Source organism: Jatropha curcas, chromosome 6, assembly GCF_041381405.1.
Source record: "Jatropha curcas cultivar XTBG-Jc1 chromosome 6, XTBG_Jcur_1.0, whole genome shotgun sequence".
NCBI lineage: Eukaryota > Viridiplantae > Streptophyta > Magnoliopsida > Malpighiales > Euphorbiaceae > Jatropha > Jatropha curcas.
This window is the reverse complement of record NC_143156.1, coordinates 25,189,429-25,199,093: the sequence shown is the minus strand read 5'-3', so window position 1 is coordinate 25,199,093 and position 9,665 is coordinate 25,189,429. Positions and strand designations below refer to the sequence as shown.

The 9,665-nt window shown below is 33.2% G+C and overlaps 1 non-coding gene across 1 annotated transcript; it reads left to right on the top strand.

Annotated features, from left to right (window-relative positions):
• Nucleotides 1-257: 257 nt before the first annotated feature.
• LOC149495788 (small nucleolar RNA R71) lies at nucleotides 258-363 on the top strand. Its single transcript, XR_016321561.1, has one exon. It is a non-coding gene; the product is annotated as a small nucleolar RNA R71 (small nucleolar RNA).
• The last annotated feature ends 9,302 nt before the right edge of the window (nucleotides 364-9,665 follow it).

Below are 9,665 nucleotides of genomic sequence, written 5' to 3'. Positions count from 1 at the left end.
TAACATGTCCAATTTCCTTACCATGTTATCTACCTTGGCATTAAGTGCTGTAATGGCGTCTATTTCATAGACTCCTGCAGTTCTTCTCCTTTCGGTATTGTTTTGGTAATGGCTATTGCTTGCCATTTCCTCTATCAACTCATATGCTTCATCAATTCCTTTCTTTTCAAAGGATCCACCTGCAGCTGCATCTAAGATAATTTTGATGTTAGGAGATAATGCATTATAGAAAGTTTGTACCTGTAACCACTTGGGCAAACTGTGATGTGGGCACTTTCTTAACAAGTCCTTGAATCTTTCCCAAGCTTCATACAAGCTCTCTTGATCATGATGAGCGAATGTCATTATCTCATTGCGCAACTTGGTGGTTTTTGAGGACGGAAAGAATTTAGCTAAGAATTTTTGAGCTAATTCATCCCATGTGGTGAAACTTCCAGTTGGACATGATTGTAACCAGGATCTTGCTTTATCCCTAAGAGTAAATGGAAAAGGTCTTAATTTGATTGCATATTCAGAAACACCGTTTTGTTTGAATGTGTCACAAATTTCCAAAAAATTGGTGATGTGAGCATTAGGATCTTCACTAGGCAACCCCCCATATTGAATTGAGGTAGAGAGCATTTGAATTATGGTGGGTTTAATCTCAAAGTTATTAGCTTCTACCCTAGGTCTAGTAATACTTGAGGTTGTCCCATTCAGATTAGGTGTTGTATAGTCCCTTAAGGTACGGACTGGATGCTGAAGTGGTGGTCCAACTATGTTCTCGTTTTCGATTTCGTCAGCCATGTCTGTCTGTTGTTCGATTTTTACTTCTTGTGGTTTTCTTGCAGCGTTGAGCCTTCGAAGAGTTCGTTCAATTTCCGGATCAAAGATTAGAGGTTCAGTCCTCCTTGATCTCCTTTGCATAAAACAACCTGGAACAGTACTTAAAAGGAAATTAAATAAAAACGAAAGAGTGTCTAAATTAATAACAGGGTAATTCGTATTGATATTGATATGCCAATCCCCGGCAACGGCGCTAAAAACTTGACAGCGTTTTTCGCAAGTGTACGAAATCGCAACAAGTAATATAGAATAAGAGAGTATCGTATCCACAGGGATTGTTTATCAATTACCAAAATTATGTTAACCTATTATTATTTAGACGACGATAAGAGAGATTCGCTGTAAGGTAAAATAAAATTTGAATTAAAAATAGAAGAGATCAAACACAAAATTCAGGTGAAAAGAAATCAGAGGATTAAGCTACTAGGGAATTTGATTTCACTTAATTCTATCCAGCTTATCTTATTAGTTCATTAATCAACTTTAATTGTTCAAGTAGGAGAAACAACCCTAAAGTTACTAACAAGCTCTCCCGATTTATTGTTAGCTATTCTAATCCAGTTTAATTACCTATCTTTGATAGTGAAATTAAACATAGATCAAATCATTAGGTTTTATGGTTGTTTTGTGAGTTCACAACTTAATAATTTATTAACTTATGAAAACCCCCCTTGAATCAAACCATATAGCTTCCGCATCAAGTTATTATTCTCAAGTAAATTATTATCTTTTTCATATCAATAATCCTTCTCCCGAATGTAATTATTGAAATAATTCAATCCAGGGAAAATTTTCTGCCTGGAAGCCTTAAGCACAATAATAAGTTATAACAAGAACAAAGAAAAATAAATCTAATATTATAAACTCGAATCGAATTAAATTACATCAAATCCCTAGTATAAGAGTTTAGCTAGACATAGTAATTAAATTAAACTCAATCATACTTGAATCATTCATCATATTTAAAGACAGGCAATAAAGAAAGAAACAAGATGAAGAGTTTAGAATAAAAAACTGTATGACAACTACGTTGATGGCTTCCTTGAATCTTGGCACAATTATTTGATGCTTGGAATCTTTGAGAGAGAAAGAATGTGTAAAGAAATTGCATAAAAAATGAGATCCTATGCTATGAGAAGTTCCTCTCTTTATATAGAGTTCCTGAAGACAAGTCTGACTCCTTTTAGGAAATAGAATCCTTATTTAGTGCAAAATCCTTTATAGGAGATCATGACTGTTTAGGTTCTTGATTTCTTCTTGATTAGGACTCCTTTTTCCCCAAGAATAGGCCCAGGTCTTGTTTAGTGTGTTTAGGAAACTCCCTGAAGTCGGCCCATGTGAGAAAAACTTGATTTGCGTATTAAATTTACGCTGGTTTCGCCTGCGCAGCACGGGCGTGCTTAATGGCACGGGTTGGGTGTGCTTGAGTCTGGAAGTCTGGCCAGTGAAGCACGGGGCGTGCTAGGTAGCACGGGCTAGTGAAGCACCGAGGCACGGGCGTGCCACTTAGCACGGGAAGGGCGTGCTCTTCTCTGGAAGTCTGCCTAGAGCTGCCATGGGCGTGCTATATGGCACGCCCTGGTATCCTTGTAGCACGGCCGTGCCTTTTGACACACCCTGACCGTGCTCTCTTCTGTCTCTCCGTTGGATTCCTTGGCTTCTAGCACGGCTGTGCCTTTTAGCACGGCCCGGGCGTGCCACAAGTTAAGTGCCTTGTGTTATAAAATTCTTTTCTGTGCCAAATTCCTGAAATTTTCTCTTAGATCAAGCGGATTAAAGATCAAGGAAGCTTTTGAACACAATTATACTAAAAGTGATTTAAAGTAATAAAAACTTACTCAAAATCTAATAAAAACTATATTAAAAACACTATAAAATTAACACCTATCATGTTAAATCCTGAATATAAGGTTTGGTTTCGTCAGGATAATCTAATTCGTAATACTCTTATTGCCTCTATAGAGCCTACAATTGCCCCTTCTATTGCAAGTGCCTTAACCTCTAAACAAGCCTGGGATCATCTTCACACTACCTATGCCAATAACTCTCAAACCCGAATTTTTACTTTGCATGATCTTCTTGCCAAAGTTCAAAAAAATTCAAAATCTGTTGAAGAATATCTACGTGAAGTTCATCGTTTTGCAAATGAGTTAGCTGCTGCTGGATCCCCCATTGATAACACTGAATTGATTGTAAAAATTCTTAGTGGGCTTAGACCTGATTATAAAGAGATTAGTGCAGCCATTCATGCTAGAGATTCTCCAATCATTTTTGAAGAGCTTCATGATAAATTAACTGATCATGAATTGTTTCTCCAACATGAAGATACTAAGAAAATTCAACCTCCTATTACTGTTCAGGTAGCACAATCTTCTGTTCCCTCTAATCCAAATTATTCTAGTCAACGACCACCACGTCGATGGAATCATCAACATTTACAGCATTCACCTCAGTATTCAAATCACATACAATCACGTGGTTCACAATATGGAAATCCAAGGCCATATTTTCCACAATCATGGCGACCTGGTCAGTCTGTTTAGTCTCAACATTGGCGCCCATCATCATCTGTTCAATGTCAACTCTGTAGCCATTTTGGTCATACTACTAATGTTTGTCGATCCAAGTCTCATAATCATTTTGAGGCAAAGGCGATGTTTGCCTCAGCTATACATTCTAATCCGTGGGTGCTCGACATCGGTGCTAATCATCATGTTACTGATAATTCATTGAATCTCATGTCACCACATGAATTTTTTGGTACTGACAGTATTGCTATGGGTAACGGTAACAATATCCCAATCACACATACAGGTTCTATTTCTCTACCCTCAACCTCTACCACCTTTTCCTTAAAAAATGTTTTGTGTGCACCAGATATTAAACACAACTTGATATCTGTTTCTAAATTTAATCAGCAAAATAACACCTCTATTGAATTCTTTCCATTTGAATTTGTTGTGAAGGCACTGAACACGGGGGCGCCTCTTCTTCGCGGGCTGAGTAAGAACGGTCTGTATGTCTGGCCGACTTCAAAATTCAATTCTCCTTCTTCTATTAATTTAGCTATCTCTGCTCCAAGTATTAGTTTATGGCATAGTCGGTTAGGACATCCAAATTTGCAAGCATTAAAACTTGTTCTGAATTCCTTTGGTTTACCATATTCCAAATTACATGAGTTTCAATATTGTAATTCTTGTTGCAGTAATAAAAGTGCTAGACTACCATTCTCTCATTCATCTTTACAAAGTCATAAACCTCTTGAGATTGTTTTCACAGATGTTTGGGGTCCTTCACCCTTAGAGTCCATTGATAAGAATAAATATTATGTTATTTTTGTTGATCACTTCTCTAAGTACACATGGCTTTACCCAATTAAAACTAAGAGTGAAGTTTCTCAAATATTTGTTGTCTTCAAGAATACAGTGGAAAACTATTTCAAAACCAGAATTTTAGGTGTATATTCAGATGGTGGAGGTGAATTTCTTGCACTTAAATACATTCTAGCCCAACATGGCATCCAACATTTAATCTCTCCACCTTATACCCCTCAGCGTGTAGCTCAAGCTGCAAGAAAACATCGTCATATCATCGAGACAGCTCACACCCTTTTACATCAAGCCTCTTTACCTCACAACCTCTGGACATTTGCTTGCATTACTGCAGTATTTTTAATAAATAGACTTCCCACAAACACACTTGCCTTAAAATCACCTTATCAAATTCTTTTTCAATCTGACCCAGCTTTGTCTAAACTTAAGACTTTTGGATGTTTATGTTACCCGTGGTTGAAGCCTCATGCTAAAAATAAACTTGAGCCACGGTCAAGACCGTGTGTGTACTTAGGTTTCTCTGTTCAATATCACAGTCATCAATGTTTTGATCCAGTGTCATCTAAAGTTTATCTTTCTAGGGATGTTTTATTCTTTGAATCTATTTTTCCATACAAGACCATATTTCAACATACTACATGTGATAGCTCCAAATTATCTTGGCATGAGCTTACCATTTCTCCGTTGCCTATGCTTTCACAATCTCCTTCTCATGCTGATGACTTTATTCCAGCCCCTATCTCTATTCCTTCTCCATTGAATTTAGTTCTGCCGTCATCTAGACATACTCCTCATACTACGAGCACTGCGACTACAGAGGTGTCTTCAAGCTCAGCATCTTCTCAATCCCATCCTACATCAGGTATGCCCATTTCCTCTACTTCATTAAATTCAAATGAGACAGAATCACAAGCTTCTACTTTGCCCAACCCTGTGCAATCTCATGTCACAACACGATCTCAGCATAATATTTTCAAACCCAAGAAAATTTTTGATTATCTTGTAGTTGTAAATACACCTAGTCTCCCTCATACTGTTGCTTAAGCGCGTAAGAATCGTCGTTGGTGTTTGGCAATGGAAGAAGAATACAATGCATTGATTCGAAATCAAACTTGGGACTTGGTACCTTTTTCTGATTCTTATAATGTTGTTGATTGTAAATGGCTTTTTAGGATCAAGTTTAAAACAAATGGTGAGATTGACAAATATAAAGCTCGGCTTGTGGCAAAAGGATTTACTTAGCAACCGGGAATTGATTATCACTCAACATTCAGTCCCATTGTCAAGCCAGCCACAATTCGCTTAATTCTTACTCTTGCAGCTCAATTTCAGTGGCCTCTACATCAATTAGATGTAAATAACGCCTTTTTACATGGTAAATTAGAGGATGAGTTATATATGAGACAGCCAAAGGGGTTTATTCATCCAGATTTTCCAAATTATGTATGTAAACTCAAGAAGGCAATATATGGCTTGCGACAGGCTCTAAGGGCATGGTACATGGATCTCAAAAATTTTCTGCTATCATATGGGTTTCACGAATCAAAATCAGATAGCTCATTGTTTCTTCTTCATAAATCTTCTACTCTGCTCTATGTTTTGGTTTATGTTGACGATATAATCATTACTGGAAATAGTAATTCAGTGCTTACTCATGTGATTAATGCTCTATCGAATCATTTTTCACTAAAAGATCTTGGTCAGATTCATTACTTTTTAGGAGTTGAGGTGCTACATCAACCAAAGGGAATTTACTTATCTCAGTCCAAGTATATTTTTGATATTCTCCACAAATACAATATGCAAGACTGCCATGGTATATCAACTCCAATGAGTATCACCCATTTACTTACACTAAATGATGGTTCAGGCAAAATCGATGCGCAACAATATCGTGAGGCAGTTGAAAAACTTCAATATTTATCCTTTACTCGCCCTGATATAAGTTTTGTGGTTAATAAATTGTCTCAGTTTATGCATACACCCTCGATTACTCATTGGCAGGCAGTAAAAAGGTTGTTTAGATATCTAAAGTATACAATTCACCATGGTTTATTTCTTCGGCGCACTCCAGCTTCTCAGTTATATGTCTATACAGATGCAGATTGGGCTGGAGATCCCACAGATCGTACCTCAACCTCTGGTTATATTACATTTCTTGGTTCCTCTCCTATTAGCTGGTCTTCCAAGAAACAACGCACTATGGCAAGATCTTCAACTGAAGCTAAATATCGAGCAATAGCAAGTGTAGTGGCAGAAACAAATTGGTTGCAAATTGCTTGCAGAATTACAAATTACTTCTTTTAAAGTGCCGATCCTATATTGTGATAATGTCGGAGCCATTTATCTTTGTCAAAATCCTGTGTTTCATAGCAGAATGAAACACATAGCTATTGATTTTCACTTTGTAAGGGAACAAGTTCACAGCAAAAAACTGATTGTTCACCACATTCATTCCACCGATCAGTTAGCGGATTCTCTTACAAAAACACAGACACGTCAGCTGTTCAGTCATCATCGATCCAAGTTAGGTGTTGTTGAACTACCACCTAACTTGCAGGGGCGTATTAGTGAAACTACAGCTGTTACTTAGTATTTTGGAAACTAACATAATCAAGGCCACCAATTCCTCTATATCAGCACAATCACTGAAAATTCAAATTAATTGTAAATATGTAATTTAGTTCCTTTCTTTATTTAGCCTCTGTTTTTATGTATATAAACTTGTACTGAGTATCATCAAATACAGAACAGATTTTACATCCTTTATTAAACCTTTACAATTCACTCTAGTTCAAAATAAACCGGTGGCCATGCCTAATTGAAAATAATAATTTATATTGTTTAATTAACATTGTTAAACTTGGTTTTAACCATGGTTTTAAAAACTTTTATTATATAATAATAAGAATAATACTTTATTGTTTTCTTGTTCTTTTGTGTGTGTCTTGTAATTTAATGTTTGGTCGCCCATCTTAGACAATGTTCTTTGTCCTTATAATAATGATATAACATATTATGTATTTATCTATCTTGTTTTGGACTATAAACGAAGGATGCCTAACTTTGGAATCTACTTTATCTTTTATTATCATTATTGGAGATTATCCTTTTCATTAGAAAAGAGTATTAGAGTCGTTCACTCATTCTAATCATTTTTATGGATTAGAATATCTTTCAATCTCTAATAATACAACTTAAATAATAAAACCATTTAACAAATAATTATTATCATCATCATCATGCTTGCTTCTTGTCAATTTCCATACGTGTACTTAATTAATTTATTAATTTTCTTCCATTCCCTTCAAATCCAATCCCTTCATGTATTTGTATGATTGATTTATACTCCCTCTCTCCCACAATTTTTATTCTATTTTTCTTTTTATCCATTTTAAATTATTGTCTTGTTTTCTTTTTTAGCAGTGAATAATATATGAAATTCACTATTTTAAAACCTTATTTAATAATTTTTTTGTCAATAAATATAATAAAATTTCTACATTATGCTTGATTAAATCTTGATAGTATAAATAAAATTAAAATATCAACCTTTAATTTTTCAAGAAAACTCTATATTAATCAAATGTTTAATTAATTTCAAGAAATTTTAATATCAATCATTTAATTTTAATGAATATTATTATAAGGATATATTAGAAAAGAACAAAATAAAAATTATTACAAATCAAACCAAGACAAAGTTTATGGAATGGATGGAATATATATTAACTATTAGTTTTTAAATCAAGTTCAAAGTTCAATGTATTAACATTAAGTATTTAGAAAATTTATGTGATTATTAGTTGAGAGATTAGAGTTAGCTCATGTATGAACTAACTTGATACTTCATTCGTGCCATAATTCTTGTCATGCTTTATTTTTTCATTTATTTCAAATTGTTGTCCTGTTTTCTTCTTCAGAAATAAATAATATTTAAAATATACTATTTTATCCTTATTTAATATGTTTCTTCATCACCAAATATAATAGTCAAACTATTATATTAATATTAATTAAATCTTTATATAAATAAAATTAATATATCAACCTCGAATCTTCTAATAAAACTCTATTCACAAATTTTTTGATTAATTTCAAGAACAACTTACTTTGTAATCTTACCAATTTAATTGGCAAAATCTAAAATTTGATTTTATTTAACCTTAATGACCATCTTTACTGTAAATATTTATTAAAGTAAAATAACAAGATGTGACTAAAAGCTATTATTAGACACTCTAAATATGTCGCCAACATGCAAACCATATATTTAGATGCGTGCAATCTTTTCATACTAAAAAGAAAGCAAAAGCAACATAATAATAGTTTATGAGAAAAGACATTGTAGGGCTGTAAATCAATCTTTATGTTTAGAAACTATTTGAAATATTATTCGAGAGAAGCTCATTTTATAATATTAAGCTCGTTCAATAAATAACAATAAATCAAGTTTAAACTAAAATTTAAATATATAAAGAAAAGAATATTAATCATAAGTTATAAACATTTTTCTCTTTTGAGAAGTAAAATTAGACTTTTAGTTATAAACAATTTGAATTCCAATACGATTTTCAAATTCAAATCTAGGTCAAATAAAATTTAATTTTTTTTGAATATTGGGAAGAGGAGATTCAAACCAGATCTATAGCCAAGTCATAAGCGTACTTACTATTAGGCTATATCTTCGTGTGCAAATAAAATTTAAGTTTAAACTTAATAAAGTTTAATCAGATTCAGATTGAATAGGTAACTTTTTATTTTTTTATTTTATTACATATATATAATATATAAAAATAGAGAAGTTTATCTTAAATGTAATCAAATATAATTCTCTCAAATTGTCAAATGTAAGGAGAACAGTTATTTAGTACAATTGTAAGTTGTTTTATATTTTCGGATAATGCCTTTATCAAGATATAAATGCAAAATTACAAATTAACTTAAACCATCTACATAATATAATATATAAAAATAGAGAAATTTATCTTAAATGACAGCTAAGTGTAAGTTTCTCAAACTGCCAATTGTAGAGAGAATAGTTATTTAGCACAATTGTAAGAAGATCAGTAGTTTTATATTTTCGAATAACGTATTTATCAAGGTACAAATGCAAAATTACAAACTAACCGAAACCAATTCCTTAAAAACTGCTTATGGTCTTATAAAAGCAAAGAATTTTATCTTAAATAAGTCTCTCAAATTGCCAAGTATAGGGAGAGCAATTATTTGGTATAATTGTGACAAGATCAATTGTTTTATATTTTTGGGATGATACCTTTATCAAAATACAAATGCAAAATTACAAATTAACCAAAACCAAAACCTCAACAAGCTGATTCAACGAATTGGCTAAGCCTAATTTTTTTTTTCCACGTTTGTGAGTTTTTAAATTTAACATTTTATTTAGAAATTTAAAAAAAAAAAAGAAGAAAGTAGGCGGGTTAAGTGAGTTGTATATAGATCAACATGACCCACTTAAACTGTTTATGATATAATTAGGCGGGT